Raw genomic sequence first — 17,047 nt, forward strand, 5'->3', positions numbered from 1 at the left:
AGTGGTAAAGAACCCACCTGCCAGTGCAGGAGATACAGGAGACACAGGTTCAATCCCTGGGTTGGTAAGATCCCCTGCAGGAGGGCATGGCAACCCACTCCAGTTTTCTTGCCTGGAGAATCCCATGAATAGAGGAGCCTGGCGGGTTACAGTCGAAAGAGTCACAAAGAGTCAGACATGACTGAGTGACTAAGCACAGAACACTGACTAGAACTTGGAATTTCACTAAATAGAATATGGAAAAATTGATGGAATGCCTCTTCTCAGATTAAGTTGTAAAAGAGTTTGGCTTCTGACTTGGATACTTTTTCTACCTCTTTCATTCATCTTCTCGGAGGAAAGTCAGCTGCCATATTGTGAGCAAAGGCAAGGAAAGGAGCAAGGCCTCCAGCTAACAGCCAGTGAAGGACTTAAGCCTTCAAACAGTCTGACAGGGACTGAATTTTACCAATAAAATAGGTGAGTGAACCTAAAACAGAATCTCCTCTAGTTCAGCCTAAAATGTGACCACAGCCCTAGTCAACAGCTTTATTTCAAATTCATAAGAGACCTTGAGCTACAGGCAGCAAGCTAAATTACACCCAGATTCCTGACCCATAAAAACTGTGAGATTGTACATGCTTGCTGTTTTAAGGTGTTGTGTTATGGAATAATTGTTATACACCAATATAGATAACTAACATACACTCCCATTAGTAAAAATTTTCAGAGCATGCAATCACAATATATGTATATCCATTTATGAACTATAAACATGTCCTACTGCAAATTTTTTTCCTACTGCAAGTATTTACTTTAAATACTAGCAAAGCTTACATTTTTTAAATTTTTAGATAAAAATATAGAAGAAAGTCTTAATAACTCGTTATGAGTATGGACCCTATTGGATTGATTTATCCATCCTTTGATATGCTCACTTTTTATATCTACTTTGAGAACACTGTTAAAAGTAAAATAAAAATACCATAATAACACAAACACTCCCCAAAATTATAAACTGGAAATTTATTTGTCTGATCACTGCATCCTTTCGGGAGAATCAGATCATTCTCTCTAAAATACTTTATTTGTTCAGAAATGTTAGCTCTTCATTCATGTTAATCAATGGACAGCTGGGCACAGAAGTCACCTTGGAAACCTGTACTTCAGTTTGTAGGAAATTTTCAGACATCTAAAAGAGTTTGTTCCTGTCTTAAGGGTTGCTTGGCCACTGAAGAGGAATGTTAACAGCTGTGGGAGAAGCAATTAGTGTCCATTCTATCCTGATTGACAATTCTGTAAAATGCCTGGTAGCATTTTCTATGGTTTTACAAAATGGCGACCTTCTGTTTCAGAGTGCTTGGGTAGATTGAGTTCTCAGTACAGTTATCATCATGTGGATGCCCCATGTAGCTTCCAATTAGGAAATCACAACTAATTTTACTCTCCAACCAGACTGAAATATAAAAGAGACAGATAAGACCTTCATAGTGAGGTGTGAACAGAGATTTCAGGAAAGCAGAATTCATGAATATCAACTTTTAGGAGCATTCAATTAAAAATGCAAAGGCAGAGCTCTCTGAAAAATGGGAAGGCTTTGGATGAAAGGAGAGAGATTAGTGAGAACCCTGCAAGGGATGCACTGTTTTCATACAATGTCCTAATCAAGAGACGAGAGGCAGTTGTGAAGCAGTGAGCTGGGAACAATGCCTTTCCCAGGAAAGTAGTCACTACAAAACAAGGGCTGCGGTAGTACAATACTGACTTGCATGCATGAAAAAGAATAATTACTTTCAGACAATGTGTTTGACATCTGGTGAGCCTCCTTTGTCCAAACGAAAAACCCTAGAAACTGGAAAGTAGTGGGTTATTTTTCCCTTGGCTTCCAGACTTCCTAATTTTCTCACTGTACATTTCATATTATCCCAATTATCTAAGTTGGTGCATTAATATAGAAATACTATGATCTTCCATTTTCCCTAATTAAGACTATTAGGAAGACATTTTATGCTCTTATTTTTTTAATGAAATTCAATTTAAAGTCACTGTATCAGATCTTATTAGCTGCTACATTATAACATACAATATTTCATTGGGGGCAAAACGCCTAAATCAAAAATTAGATCCAAACTTCAAGAATACAAACTATGATAGCAACATAGTCATGGTCTTTTGCATATATTTCATCCTGTATAAAATAAAAAATAAAAAAACTTCCCTTGTGTCAAATTTTAATCAAGCATGTCCCTAGGAAAAACTATGACATGGGAGACTGTGAAGACATTTTATCATTCCATCTTTTTAATAATAGGTTGCCCAAATTAAAAGTCCCATGTATTTTAAGGAGGGTGTGAGAGGTGAAGAAAGGTTGACTCACACTAAATAGGTCACTTTTATTCAATAAATTCAGGAAGTATATTTAAGTGTTAACTGCATTGCGAACATGAAACTGACCACAATGGAATGGGGTAACACTCTGGAGAAAGACATGACCAGCATACAGTAGTTGCTCATACAGTATTTTTCAACTAGCTCTGTAAAGTCCTTATTCTTTTACCTAAAGAAACATACAATCTAATTGAGATTAACAGACATTCTCTCAACTAATGTTTATATTATCTTTAAGGAAGGAAATATTTTTCAGCTAATTTTGTAAATGAGGAAACTGAGGTTCTGAAAAGTTAATTTGCCCAGCCAAGCTCAGAGAACTAGAAAGTGTGGAGCAAGGAATTCAGCCCTGTCTGGCTCTGGAAGCCAGGCTATTAACTAGGATCTGCACCTTTCAGCTGCTGATGTTTCACTCTTCTGAGAGCTAAGGAATGCCCTCAGTGATCTCCTGCTAGTCCTTCAGTCTTGGCCTCTTTTTAGTATGCTTTCTTCCCTTATCTATTATTCTCCCTTAGAAGCATTACAGAAGGACATTTCAGCCTCATAAGGGAAATCTTTGAATAATAATTATTAAAACACAAGTAAACCCATACCCCCAAAACTTTAGGAAAAATCATATTTTCGAGTAAAACCTTCAGGGCTGCCTGGCAAGCCACTTTGCATGTGCCCAGAGCTCAGAACAATCACCACCAGGACAATTGATACTCAGGGATGTTTTCTTTGTCATTGCTGGACAGGAAGGATCTTTCTCAATGATTTTCTGTCGCCACTTGAAAGTGATAAGCTCTATGAACAGTTTAACAGCCAAATAAAGGACTTCTGGATACCCCACAGCGGGGATTCTCAATTTTGCTGTGCTCTCAGTATATCTCATAGGTATGCTTCGAGGACACATAGATGTTCAAATTTTCACCAGGGCTCAGCATAGTCTATTTCTCTTAGAACAGCTCACACTGGTAGAGCGCAGATGAGACCAAAGATAAAGCATCTTAGGAAGTGAACAATCAATATAATACGTGTCCTCAGTTTTAAGCTTATGGGGACAGAAAGGTTTTTTGTTTAAGGTCTAAATTTTTTAAACTTTAATAAATTTGAATAATAAGAACTGTACAGTGGGGAAATATGCCAGAAAATAAAAATGATGAGTGGGATTCCCTAACAGGAATACGTTGCTTCATAGCAAGATATCTCATTTCCTGTTTTTCTTTTGTTTTTTACAGCATTAAATATTTAAACTATCGCATTTTTTTCTGAGACTCTATCACTCTTGAAGGAGGTACAGCCACTCCTGACCAAAAGACTTCATCCATCCAGCCACAATTGGAACTGAGAAAACCGGCTGCTCTGATTCTCCCCAAAAAATGAGATTGCCAAAAGCCACAGAAACAGGAACTTCCAGAAACACCACAGAATTGCTGTCACCCAATTTTTCTATAACATCTGATTTGTAGCCTATCAATAGACTGTACTGCATTCTTCCTATGGTTCCCATACAATTTTCCACCAGACATTTTAAGGACCATGTAATATATGTTCCTACTTCCGGTTTATCATAAAGCCACCCCAGGAATTAGTCTTTATGTCAACAGATTTTCTATTATGCCTCCAGAAGACCTCAAAGCCACGAGGAGCAGAATGTTTAAAGTTTATCCATGCAACACCAGTGATGTGTCCATTATGTGTACCTTCCCTTTATCTTCTTCCTTACCATTTGGAGATAAAGAAAATGATTTTTACTTTTTTGAAGTCAAGATAGTTCAACCATTCAATTTTGTCAGGGTAAAAAAATCTTTATCCTCGCCCTGCAAATCCTTTCTCAAGGGTCTTCAATTCCTTCTTAGTCTGCCCAGAACTGTGCTTTTATCCAATTCATAGGCAGTCAGTAAGAGTGATTACTTCTCTCCACCCCTTACCCACTGCAGGCACACTGTAAACATAAACCCTTTCAAGGGGTTGATGCCGTTGTAGTCTGAAATGTGCATGTCTCGGATTTCATCAAGAAAAAAGAAGGGAGGTTAGGCCCCCCGTCACATGCTCCATAGCACTCTGTGCTTCTCCTTTACCGTCCTCATCACACTTCTAATTACTTGTTCAATGTCACTATCTAATTACTTGTTCCCCACATGTTCTCAATTAAGACTTTTAGAGGCCCTAAGCTCTGACAGGATAATGGTGTCTCTTCCAACACCATATGGATTTTGAAATTAAGAAGAAAATCAAAACTTTTAAGTAAGTTTAAGATGTCCAGCAAGATTTTATTTCCCATGATGACTGCTCCAATGCTTTACTCTAAGTATCATATACCAAGCTTAATTTTTAAATAGGAGAGGGAGGGTACAACTCTGGCGTGTGCCTAAGCAGGTAGGTCTTTGTTTGGGGAATCCAGCACCATTTCTACACAAATTATAAGCTTCATGAGGACCAAAGCTGTATGTGTCTTAATAGAAATGTAGTCATACCATGCCTGAGCTAAAATAAGTTCTTAATACATGTTTCATGAAAGGATAAGAGGACTAAGTGAACAAGTGGGTGAGTGAATAAGTGAGTAGATGGAGAGTTAGGAAGAGAATGAGATAGGAAAAAACAAGTGAAAGGGAGAAAAGGAGGGAAGGAAAAGAGAGAGGTCGGGAGGAGGAAGAGAATGAAAGGAGACAGAAGGGCTGCTGCTGCTAAGTCGCTTCAGTCGTGTCTGACTCCGTGCGACCCCATAGACGGCAGCCCACCAGGCTCCGCCGTCCCTGGGATTCTCCAGGCAAGAACACTGGAGTGGGTTGCCATTTCCTTCTCCAATGCATGAAAGGGAAAAGTGAAAGTGAAGTTGCTCAGTCGTGTCCAACTCTTAGCGACCCCATGGACTGCAGCCCACCAACAGAAAGGCAAGAGGAAGTAAAACCAGTTGGTTACTATCTTAATTTTGCTATAATTTAGGAAAAATATGTACCAGGACTAGATACTCTAGTCCATTGTGAGAGCTCAAAGAATTATCTGTTTTGTTATAGGTTAATTCCACAATAAATGTTGCCCTCATCCTTTTATAGAATTATGAACTGTGTATTTACTTGCACAGCATAATTTTCAAATATGTGACAGTCTGTTGCTCACGTTGTCTTTGTCATAGAGTTAGAGAAATGTAGCATAAACTTTAAATCTGCAGCTGTCGTCCAATCAGTGAGGAGGGCCTGCCGTGCAGACAGCTCTGTGATACATGGAATTAGCTATTCAACTGCTATAGTCCTTTGGACTTTTGATTTCTGTCACCCTGGAAAAGGAACAGCATTCGTGCTGACAGCTTTTTCTTTTTCCCAATTCACCCCTTCCTAATGAAGCTGTTCCAAACAGAGGTGTGCGTTTAAATAAATTTTACAAGCCATATCAAAACAGAAATATTAACAATACTCCTTGCCAAAAAAAAATCCCATGCAAATTACAAGGAACTTTCTGACGCAAAACATTTAGCCAAAATAGGGCTTTTACATGACATCAATCTTATAAGGTGTTAACACCCAGCAATAATATTCCGACATTTCTGTTCTTCCTTTTTCTTGATAAGAACAAAAGTACACTTTGGCATAGCATTCAAATTTGTTGAAGAAGCACCCAAGAATGGATGTATTGTCCAGTCTAAAGTTTAGTGGGGAAGGCCCATATGTTGTTTAAAAAAAGCCCCTGTATCTTTAGGTCCCCAACTCTGAATGTGACAAGGATATTATTATCCACTAGAGTTATAAAGCCTTTTATAGAGATATTTCCCCCCTTAGCCCAGTTATTTTAATTTGTGCACAGATTTTAGCACAGGCAATTTCCCCCTGTAAGGGCCTTTCACTAATAGAATTATACTATCTTAGCACAAAATGGCCTTTGGTTCTTAGTCCACTGGGCTCAAAAGATTATTTCCTTGTGGTGGAGAGTTTTCCACACCACCCAGGAGCCCACCATTATCAGCACTGAACACCCCAATCCTCTACATCCTTCAAGAGGCTACACAGCTGGGCCCAGCATGAAAATGACAAGCATTAGGAAACTCCAAGAGTTTATTTTCCTCTAGCTGGGTATCTTGGCTTCTGGACTCCCATCAATGCCATCACAATGCATGCCTTTCAATAAAAAGTGATCCTAACAGGATTAAATGTAATTTAGAGTCAATAAGGAAAAGTTTGCCATCGGGCGGAATTATAATAGACAGTGTGATCAGAAGGAAGAGAATCTGGAAGGTGTTCAGAACCCATTCTACTGTAAAATGAAACACAGAAAAGAGAAAAAAAAATTATTCTCAGTCATATCCTTTCACTAATTCCATCTTGCACACGAACCAATTCACAGTCTATTGAAGTGCTAAGAGCCATGTATTGTCATTTATGGGGAGGAAAAAGAGAGAGAGAGTGGAAAACAAGTGTGATTTCTACACCAGTCTTCTCTGTGACTATGTAAATAAAATGTTTTGGGTTCTGCCTGACATGTGAACTGAACCCACAAAAGGGTGGTGGAGCCCAACAAAGAATCATATTTGAAGCAGTGAAAGTGTTAATTGCTCAGTTGTCTCCAACTCTTTGTGACCCCATGGATTGTAGCCCACCAGGCTCTTCCATCAATGGAATTCTCCAGGTCAGGCTATTAGAGTGGGTAGCTGTTCCCTTCTCCAGGGGATCTTCCAGGACCCAGGGACCAAACCCAGGTCTCCCATATTGCGAGTGTATTCTTTACCAGCTGAGCCAACTGGGAAGCAGGATGGTTCCCAAATCTTCACTCAGCAGGCAGCAGCTTTAGAAAGGCAAGTCACTCTCTGGAAGGCAGCCCTCTATCCCCTGGGCAGGGTGGATCTGGAAAGGTAATAAAGGAATGGAGCACTGGATTGGAACTCTAGTCCAGAGAAGAATAACCCTCCACGGCCAAAAGGATGAGCTGCTGTTTTCTTAGATCTGCCAATGGATGCCCTTCACCAAATCACCGCTTTAGTACCAATGAAAGGGATAAGGAAGCAAAGTGAGCATGTAGCAAGAGTCGACTGCCTGAAATTAATTCCCTAATTCTCAAGTCTTTGCACTAATATTAATAGGAAAAAAAAGTAATAGCTACCCTTTAAAAGACACTATAATTATCACTGAGTGGAGAGTGTTCTAAGTTATGTTAACTGTACCATCTCATCTAAATTTTCACTATGAGGACTTCCCTGGCAGCCCAGTGGTTAAGACTGAGTGCTTGCAATACAAGGGATACAAGTTCAATCTCTGGTCTGGGAATTAAAATCCCACATATCATGCAGGGTGGCAAAATAAATAAATAAATTCTCACTATAGTCCTATAAAGTAGGATTTTGTGTTGTTTTATGGTGTGTTTTTTTGCGCTTGGGATCTTGATTCCTCTACCAGAGATAGAAACAGTGCCCCCTGCAGTAGATTCTTGGAGTCCTGACCACTGGACTGCCAGGGAATTCCCAATAGGTAGCTTTATTTTCATTCTTAAATACAGATGAGGGAAAGAAAAATTAGAGGTCAAATATTTAATACACAGCTATAAGTTGCTTAGTTATGCCAGATATCACACTACATACTAGAAATATTGAGACCTCAAAGTTGATTGCCATCAAGAAGGGCAAACAAAAAACATTATTGTGACAGCGATAATAAATTGGTCCCAATCTTCCCATCTGCTCTCCTAAGGAGAACTGACCTATACCCTGCCTCCCACCCAGCAAAATTTGTGCTTTCCACTTTCATATTTTTAATATATTATTTTTATATTACATTATTTTTCCTTGCCTATGGAGTCATATCTGACTACCCTATCTAGCAGAGAACTCTCTCCCCTCTTTGGTGGTGGTGTTGTTCAGTCGCTCAGTCATGTCCAAATCTTTGTGATCCCACGGACTGCAGCATGCCAGGCTTCCCCGCCTTTCACTATCTCCCGGAGTTTGTTCAAACTCATGTCTGTTGAGTTGATGATGCCATCCAATCATCTCATCCTCTGTCACCGCCTTCTCCTCCTGCCCTCAATCATTCCTAGCATCAGGGTCTTTTCCAATGAGTCAGCTCTTTGAATCAGGTGGCTGAAGTATTGGAGCTTCAGCTTAAGCATCAGTCCTTCCAGTGAATACTCAGGGTTGATTTCCTCCCCCCTCTTAGCACCTGGAAAATTCACCCAGCTTCATTTGTCATCATTTCGTGTCTCTTCTATTTCCCAAACCATACCATGAGCTTGTCTGAGTCTTGCATCTCTACAATGCATTGCACAGTTTAGTTTGATAAATATGTACTGATTAGGCTGCTGGAAATCACTTCTAATTACTATAAAAGTAATGGCAACTTTCAGTTGCCAGTCCAATATGTGAGGAGCTTGTAAGTCGTTGCTCTGGTCATAAGGACAAGAAGAAAGCCAAACAACTGAAAATGAACAGTTCTTCATAGATCTGTCAGAGAATTGAGGTCACAGGAGAAAAATCCTGTCCCAAAAATTGGAGAGAGAGTGAATCACAAGTTTCCAGAGCAAAAACCTTTGCAGGAACCAGAGGAAGTAAACATAATGGCTCACACTCATCATGTCCAACTGCTCTGAACATGTGACATCTATCAGCTTGCTTAACCTTCACAACAGCCTTATGAGGAGCCCATTTTACAGATAGGGAAACTGAGGCTCAGGGACACTCAGTAAGGTAACTTCATGTCACATATCAGAAAGTGAAAGTGCTAGTCACTCAGTCATGTTTGACTCTTTGCAACAATATGGACTGTAGCCCACCAGGCTCCTTGTCTGTAGAATTTTTCAGACAGGAATACTAGAGTGAGTTGTCATTCCCTTCTTCAGGGGATTTTCCCTACCCAGGAATCGAACCCAGGTCTCCCATGTCAGAGATAGTATTTAAATGCAGGTGAACTGGTTCTCAAAGATTCTTAATGATTACACTCTACTGACCTGGTGTTTCTGTGTGTGCTCAGTCTTTAAGTCATGTTTGACTCTTTGTGACCCCATGGACAATAGCCCGCCAGGCTCCACTGTCCATGGAATTTTCTAGGGAAGAATACTGGAGCAGGTTTCAATATCTTACTCCAGGGTATCTTCCCAATCTAGGGATCAAACTCACATCTTTTGCATTGGGAGGTGAGTTCTTTACCACTGAGCTACCCAAGAAGGCCATATTGGCCTGGTATCAGGGACCAATACCACCACTCAGGCAAGGTCACATAAACCAGTTATGAGTCAGGTGATACTTAGAGACCTTGGGAAATCCTGGAAAACTGGGCTCCATTTACTCTCCACAAGAGACATTAACTCTCACAATTGGGAATCTAACCCAGAGCTTCTGCTATCCATCTCACCTACTCAGTTCAGTTCAGTTCAATCGCTCAGTCGTGTCCTACTCTTTGCAATCCCATGGACTGCAGCATGCCAGGCTTCCCTGTCCATCACCAATTACCAGAGCCTACACAAACTCATGTCCATCCTGTTGGTGATGCCATCCAACCATCTCATCCTCTATCATCCCCTTCTCCTCCTTTCTTCAATCTTTCCCAGCATCAGGGTCTTTTCCAGTCAGTCAGTTCTTCACATCAGGTGGCCAAAGTACTGGAGTTTCAGCTTCAGCATCAGTCTTTCCAAAGAATATTCAGGACTGATCTCCTTTAAGATGGACTGGTTGGATCTCCCTGCAGTCCAAGGGACTCTCAAGAGTCTTATCCAACACCATAATTCAAAAGCAACAATTCTTCGGTGCTCAGTTTTCTTTACTTTCCAACTCTCACATCCATATATGACTACTGGAAAAACCATAGCTTCGACTGCTGCTGCTGCTGCTAAGTCGCTTCAGTCGTGTCTTACTCTGTGCGATCCCATAGATGGCAGCCCACAAGGCTCCCCCATCCCTGGGATTCTCCAGGCAAGAACACGGAGTAGGCTGCCATTTCCTTCTCTAATGCATGAAAGCGAAAAGTGAAAGTGAAGTTGCTCAGCCATGTCTGACTCCTAGACCCCATGGACTGCAGCCTACCAGGCTCCATCCATGGGATTTTCCAGGCAAGAGTACTGGAGTGGGTTGCCATTGCCTTCTCTGCACCTTTGACTGCTGCTGCTGCTAAGTCGCTTCAGTCGTGTCCGACTCTGTGCGACCCCACAGACGGCAGCTCACCAGGCTCCGCCGTCCCTGGGATTCTCCAGGCAAGAATACCGGAGTGGGTTGCCATTTCCTTCTCCAGTGCATGAAAGGGAAAAGTGAAAGTGAAGTCGCTCAGTCGTGTCCAACTCTTAGCGACCCCATGGACTGTAGCCTACCAGGCTCCTCCATCCATGGGATTTTCCAGGCAAGAGTACTGGAGTGGGTTGCCATTGCCTTCTCTGCAGCTTTGACTAGATGGACCTTTTTTGGTAAAGTAATGTCTCTGTTTTTTAATATGCTGTCTAGGTTGGTCATAGCTTTTCTTTCAAGGAGCAAGTGTCTTTTAATTTCATGGCTGCAGTCACCGGCTGCAGTCACCATCTGCAGTGATTTTGGAGCCCCTCAAAATAAAGTCTGTCACTGTTTCCATTGTTTCTCCATCTATTTGCCATGAAGTGATGGGACTGGATGCCATGACCTTAGTTTTTTGAATGTTGAGCTTTAAGCCATATTTTTCACTCTCCTTTCACTTTCATCAAGAGGCTCTTTAGTTCCTCTTAGTTTTCTGCCATAAGGGTGATGTCATCTGCATATCTGAGGTTATTGATATTTCTCCCAGCAATCTTGATTCCAGCTTGTGCTTCATCCAGTCCAGCATTTTTCATGATGTACTCTGCACATAAGTTAAATTAGCAGGGTGACAATATACATCCTTGACGTACTCCTTTCCCTATTTGGAACCAATCTATTGTTCCATGTCCAGTTTTAACTGTTGCTTCTTGACCTGCATACGGATATCTCAGGAGGTAGGTCAGGTGGTCTGGTATTCTCATCTATTTAAGAATTTTCCACAGTTGTGGTGATCCACACAGTGACCAACCTAGATAGCATATTAAAAAGCAGAGACATTACTTTGCCAACAACGGTCCGTCTAGTCAAGGCTATGGTTTTTCCAGTGGTCATGTATGGATGTGAGAGTTGGACTATAAAGAAAGTTGAGCACTGAAGAATGGACGCTTTTGAACTGTGGTGTTGGAGAAGACTCTTGAGAGTCCCTTGGACTGCAAGGAGATCCAACCAGTCCATCCTAAAGGAGATCAGTCCTGAATATTCATTGGAAGGACTGATGTTGAAGCTGAAACTCCAATACTTTGGCCACCTGATGCTAAGAGCTGACTCATTGGGAAAGACCCTGATGCTGGGAAAGATTGAGGGCAGGAGGAAAAGGGGACGACAGAGGATGAGATGGCTGGATGGCATCACCGACTCGATGGACATGGGTTTGGGTGGACTTAGGGAGTTAGTGATGGACAGGGAGGCCTGGCATGCTGCGGTTCATGGGGTTGCAAAGAGTTGGACACGACTGAGTGACTGAAATGAACTGAACACAGTCAAAGGCTTTGGTGTAGTCAATAAAGCAAAAGTAGATGTTTTTCTAGAACTCTCTTGCTTTTTCATTCCAGGATGTCTGGCTCTAGGTAAGTGATCACACCATCGTGATTATCTGGGTCGTGAAGATCTTTTTTGTACAGTTCTGTGTATTCTTGCCACCTCTTCTAAATATCCTCTGCTTCTGTCAGGTCCATACCATTTATGTCCTTTATCGAGCCTATCTTTGCATGAAATGTTCCTTTGGTATCTCTAATTTTCTTGAAGAGATCTCTAGTCTTTCCCAATCTGTTGTTTTCCTCTATTTCTTTGCATTGATCGCTGAGGTAGGCTTTCTTATCTCTCCTTGCTATTCTTTGGAACTCTGCATTCAGATGGGAATATCTTTCCTTTTCTCCTTTGCTTTTCGCTTCTCTTCTCTTCCCAGCTATCTGTAAGGCCTTCTCAGACAGCCATTTTGCTTTTTTGCATTTCTTTTTCATGGGGATTGTCTTGATCCCTGTCAGTTGACTCACTGGAAAAGACCCTAATGCTGGGTAGGATTTGGGGCAGGAGGAGAAGGGGACGACAGAGGATGAGATGGTTGGATGGCATCACTGACTCGATGGACATGGATTTGGGTAGACTCCGGGAGTTGGTGATGGACAGAGAGGCCTGATGTGCTGCAATTCATGGGGTCGCAAAGAGTCAGACACGACTGAGCGACTGAACTTAACTGAACTTGCTTTTTCAATGAGCCAGCGGATGTTGGCAATTTGATCTCCAGTTCCTCTGCCTTAAATCCAGCTTGAACATCTGGAAATTTGCAGTTCACGTACTGTTAAAGCCTGGCTTGGAGAATTTTGAGCATTACTTTGCTAGCGTGTGAGATGAGTGCAATTGTGCGGTAGTTTATGCCAAAGAATGTTCAAACTACTGCACAATTGCACTCATCTCACATGCTAGCAAAGTAATGCTCTCACCTACTGCCACCATCTATAAGGTTTCTTCTCCCTTCCTGCTGCCACAACCCATAACTATAAGGCCACCTCTGCATCAAAATGTCTTCTAATTTCATTCTTTGAGGCTCATCACGCTTTGTGTTCTATACTGTATCCCTCCCAGGACAACTAGAGCCTAAAATATCATGATCAGTGATGAGTATGTGTTCTCCAGGTAGGGAACACCGCTAGTAATTAAACAGTATTATTTCCATCAGCTTTGATTTATTCTGCTTTCTTAATAATGAAGCCCAATCTTCTGTTTTCTTTCTGCCTAGCACTGAGCAATAGAGTTGGTGTTTAAGGATTACCACATAAATCTACTTTTTGGTCAGCCAGTGCTGGGGAATTTTTTCAATATATTACAAATGTATTCATTATTCTCTCATTCACAAAAATAATTAAAACCTACAGGCCGAACACAAATTCCCAGACCACAAAGGCCTGACTGGCACTCTGCTGCCAAATACAAAGGTTGCAAGTGTCTTAGTTTATGGGTTTCTTAATGAGAACTTGTACTGCTCATTCAATAAAGGACTTAAGTGGACATTTCCTGGTGTTCACGGGAATTTTAAAACAAGTCCCATATAACAAAATGAAAAGTGAATACTGTTACTTTCTGCATGTTTTTAGAAACTCAGAAATGAATTACCCTAAAATCAAAACCATCAAAAAAAAACTCTAAAAGTGATCCCCAGGATGCTAATAACATGTTCACAATCTCTTTAAAAAAAAAAAAAATCAAAGAAGGAGGGTAAAGAGAAATACAAGTAGATCCAATCCATCACTGTGATATCCAAGTTTCTCCTTAGATAAAACAGACATAAAACATGTGCTTTACAAGCCTCAGATGACCTTCAAGACATCTGAAGTTCAGTATCTACGGATTTTTAAGTACAATTAACAACTCCTGTTTTTCCGTCTAAGGAATCCAAGTTCTGTTTCTCTGACAGGAAAAAGCCAATCAATTTTGTTCCCAAATGCTAATACAAGCAATTTAAAAATAACATTAATTAAAATACTACCAAGGCTGTTAGGGTTTGTGCTGGTGGATTTTTTTCCCCTCTCTTTAAACTATTGTAATTTTTATTTATAGGGCTAATGAGGGAAGCACTTTGGTTGATCCATCTCTGGGACGAAGAGCTGGCCTTTCAAATACAGCAGAATCTGTGGAGGCCACCACATCGCCAGGCTGCATGGCCACTGCGGCTAGATTGTTTGTTTCACCTGGCAGACCAAAAGTGACAGATCCTTTTATCACAGTGCGAGTAACAGTTTTCTGGTTTTGGTAACGAAAATACAATGCTCATTTGATTGTTGTAAAACTTATAAATATGTCCTGTAGGATAAGTATTAGTCAAAGCAACGTCCTAATTAAAAGGAAAGCTCAGTTATCTTGCAAGATAATATAAGGAAGGCACATAAATTGTAAATAAGATACATGGTAAAAATGAAAAAGACAGGCTGGATAGGAGAGGAATAAAATAAGCTTTGGAAACCTGCTGTCTAAATGAACACAAATTGTGAGATTATGTCTCATTGAACAATAAAAATAACAAACCAGTGGCAAAGATGTAATAGAATTTCCTATGTACACCATTTTAATCTTAATGTAATTTTCCCTAGTGCATCCACATTTATTGAACTACTACGGCCATTTCTTTCTCACTCTGGTCAAAGTTACTGAGAGAATGTACTTTGATATAAATAATTTCCTGATTATCAACATGAAAACAGTCCAGAAATTGACCACAGTGCTTTGCTGTTATTAACTTTTTATTTTGTATTGGATTATAGCCACTTAACAATGTTGTGGTAGCTTCAGATGAACAGCAAAGGGACTCAGCCATACATATACATGTATCCATTCTCCCCCAAACACCCCCTCGCATCCAGGCTCCCACATAAGGTAGAGCAGAGTTCCATGTGGTATCCAGTAGTAGGTCCTTGTTGGTTATACATTCTAAATATAGCAGTGACCATAGTGTTTTTAAAAAATGACAGGACGTCTGCTCAGGCCTGAAGCCTTAGGAGAATCACAAAATATCTGCCATTTCCTCAAGGAAGCAGAAGGAGAGTACAGAAAACCAACTTCCCCATTTCCTCCTGCATAAGGTAACTCCACGCATTTGTCTCTTTTTTACTTTAAAAAAAAAAAGCAGAGACGACTTCTATGACACCCTGATCTAGACTGATGGCCACCTGATGCGAAGAACTGACTCATTTGACAAGACCTTGATGCTGGAAAAGATTGAAGGCGGGAGGAGAAGGGGGCAACAGAGGATGAGATGGTTGGATGGCATCACCGACTCAGTGAACATGAGTTTGAGTAAACTCCGGGAATTGGTGATGGACAGGGAGGCCTGGCGTGCTGTAGTCCATGGGGTCACAAAGAGTTGGACATGACTGAGTGACTGAACTGAACTGTTCTAGACTGTGCTGGACAGAAACAGAGCTGATGCCAGGGAAGAGCCAGGGCCAGCAAACATTGATGTGGCTTAAGGAAGATGACCATTGGTGTGGCCTCAGTTACTCAGTCTGCAAAATGGGATGATAATACTTATCTTACCACTTCAAGCCTGATACATGAATGTTTAGTAAGTATTACTTGAATATGGATGTGAAGGCACAAACTGTACATATGTAAAAGATTCACTGGAGTGAAGTCATGAAGTCCAGAGGGGGCCCTACATCTCCTTCAGGCTTTACTGAGGAAGCTCAGTAAAGTATCCAAGTCCAACTAACCTCACACACATCTAGACATTTCAAACACCAAGGTAACAAATTGTACCCTCCTTTGCTTATGCTCATGTTAGTCAGTTAACTCATATTTATTTCCTGGTTTTCATCAATGTTCTAATGGATCCTTAATTTTTAAAAATACCCAAAAGTAGAGACTATACCCTGCTCATTCTTCTGTTTTTAATGTGGTGTCACTATTATGCCAAAGCCTTTGACTGTGTGGATCACAACAAACTGTGGAAAAATCTTCAAGAGATGGGAATACCAGACCACCTTACCTGCCTCCTGAGAAATCTGTATGTAGGTCAAGAAGCAACAGTTAGAATCGGACATGGAATAACAGACTGGTTCCAAATAGGGAAAGGAGTACATCAAAGATGTATATTGTCACCATGCTTACTTAACTTATATTCAGAGTACACCATGCAAAATGCCAGGCTGGATGAAGCACAAGTTGGAATCAAGATTGCTGGGAGAAATATCAATAACCTCATATGCAGATGACACCACCCTTATGGCAGAAAGCTAAGAGGAACTAAGAGCCTCTTAATGAAAGTGAAAGGAGGGTGAAAAATTTGGCTTAAAACTCAACATTCAAAAAACTAAGGTCATGGCATCCAGTCCCATCACTTCATGGCAAACATGGGGAACAATGGAAACAGTGACAGACTTTATTTTGAGGGGCTCCAAAATCACTGCAGATGGTGACTGCAGCTATGAAATTAAAAGATGCTTACTCCTTGGAACAAAAGCTATGACCAATCTAGACAGCATATTAAAAAGCAGAGACATTACTTAACCAAAAAAAGTCCATCTAGTTAAGGCTATGGTTTTTCCAGTGGTCATGTATGGATGTGAGAGTTGGACTATAAAGAAAGCTGAGTGCCAAAGAATTGATGCTTTTGAACTGTGGTGTTGGAGAAGACTTTTGAGAGTACTTTGGACTGAAAAGAGATCCAACCAGTCCATCCTAAAGGAAATCAGTCTTGAATATTCATTGGAAGGACTGATGCTGAAGCTGAAACTCCAATACTTTGGCCACCTGATGTGAAGAACTGACTCACTGGGAAAGACCCTAATGCTGAAAAAGATTGAAGGCAGGAGGAGAAGAGGACAACAGAGGATGAGATGGTTGGATGGCATCAACGACTCAATGGACATGAGTTTGAACAAGTTCTGGGAGTTGGTGATATACAGAGAAGCCTAGCATGCTGCAGTCCATGGCGTCGCAGAGTCAGACGACTGAGTGACTGAACAAACTAACTAATAGTATAGGAACCCAATTGCTATTAAATGACAATGCTTAAATACTTCTTTTGCCATTTGCATTCTGGTTTGTGTTATTAATTTATTATTTTCCAAAAGTTTATCAAGCAAGAGAGACATATACTTGCATAGGTATGTGCCAAACACATGAACCAATCAATTTTACTATGTAGGTTATTAATTAACTCCTTTGGTGAACAGAATGTATAAAGATAAAATG

The 17,047-nt window shown here is 40.7% G+C and overlaps 1 long non-coding RNA gene across 1 annotated transcript; it reads left to right on the top strand.

Annotated features, from left to right (window-relative positions):
- The first annotated feature begins 255 nt into the window (after positions 1-255).
- Positions 256-4,118, top strand: LOC145539726 (uncharacterized). Its single transcript, XR_014077922.1, has 2 exons — positions 256-459; positions 3,588-4,118. It is a non-coding gene; the product is annotated as an uncharacterized LOC145539726 (long non-coding RNA).
- The last annotated feature ends 12,929 nt before the right edge of the window (positions 4,119-17,047 follow it).

This window comes from Giraffa tippelskirchi, chromosome 1, assembly GCF_054371585.1.
Source record: "Giraffa tippelskirchi isolate mGirTip1 chromosome 1, T2T-mGirTip1v1.2.pri, whole genome shotgun sequence".
NCBI lineage: Eukaryota > Metazoa > Chordata > Mammalia > Artiodactyla > Giraffidae > Giraffa > Giraffa tippelskirchi.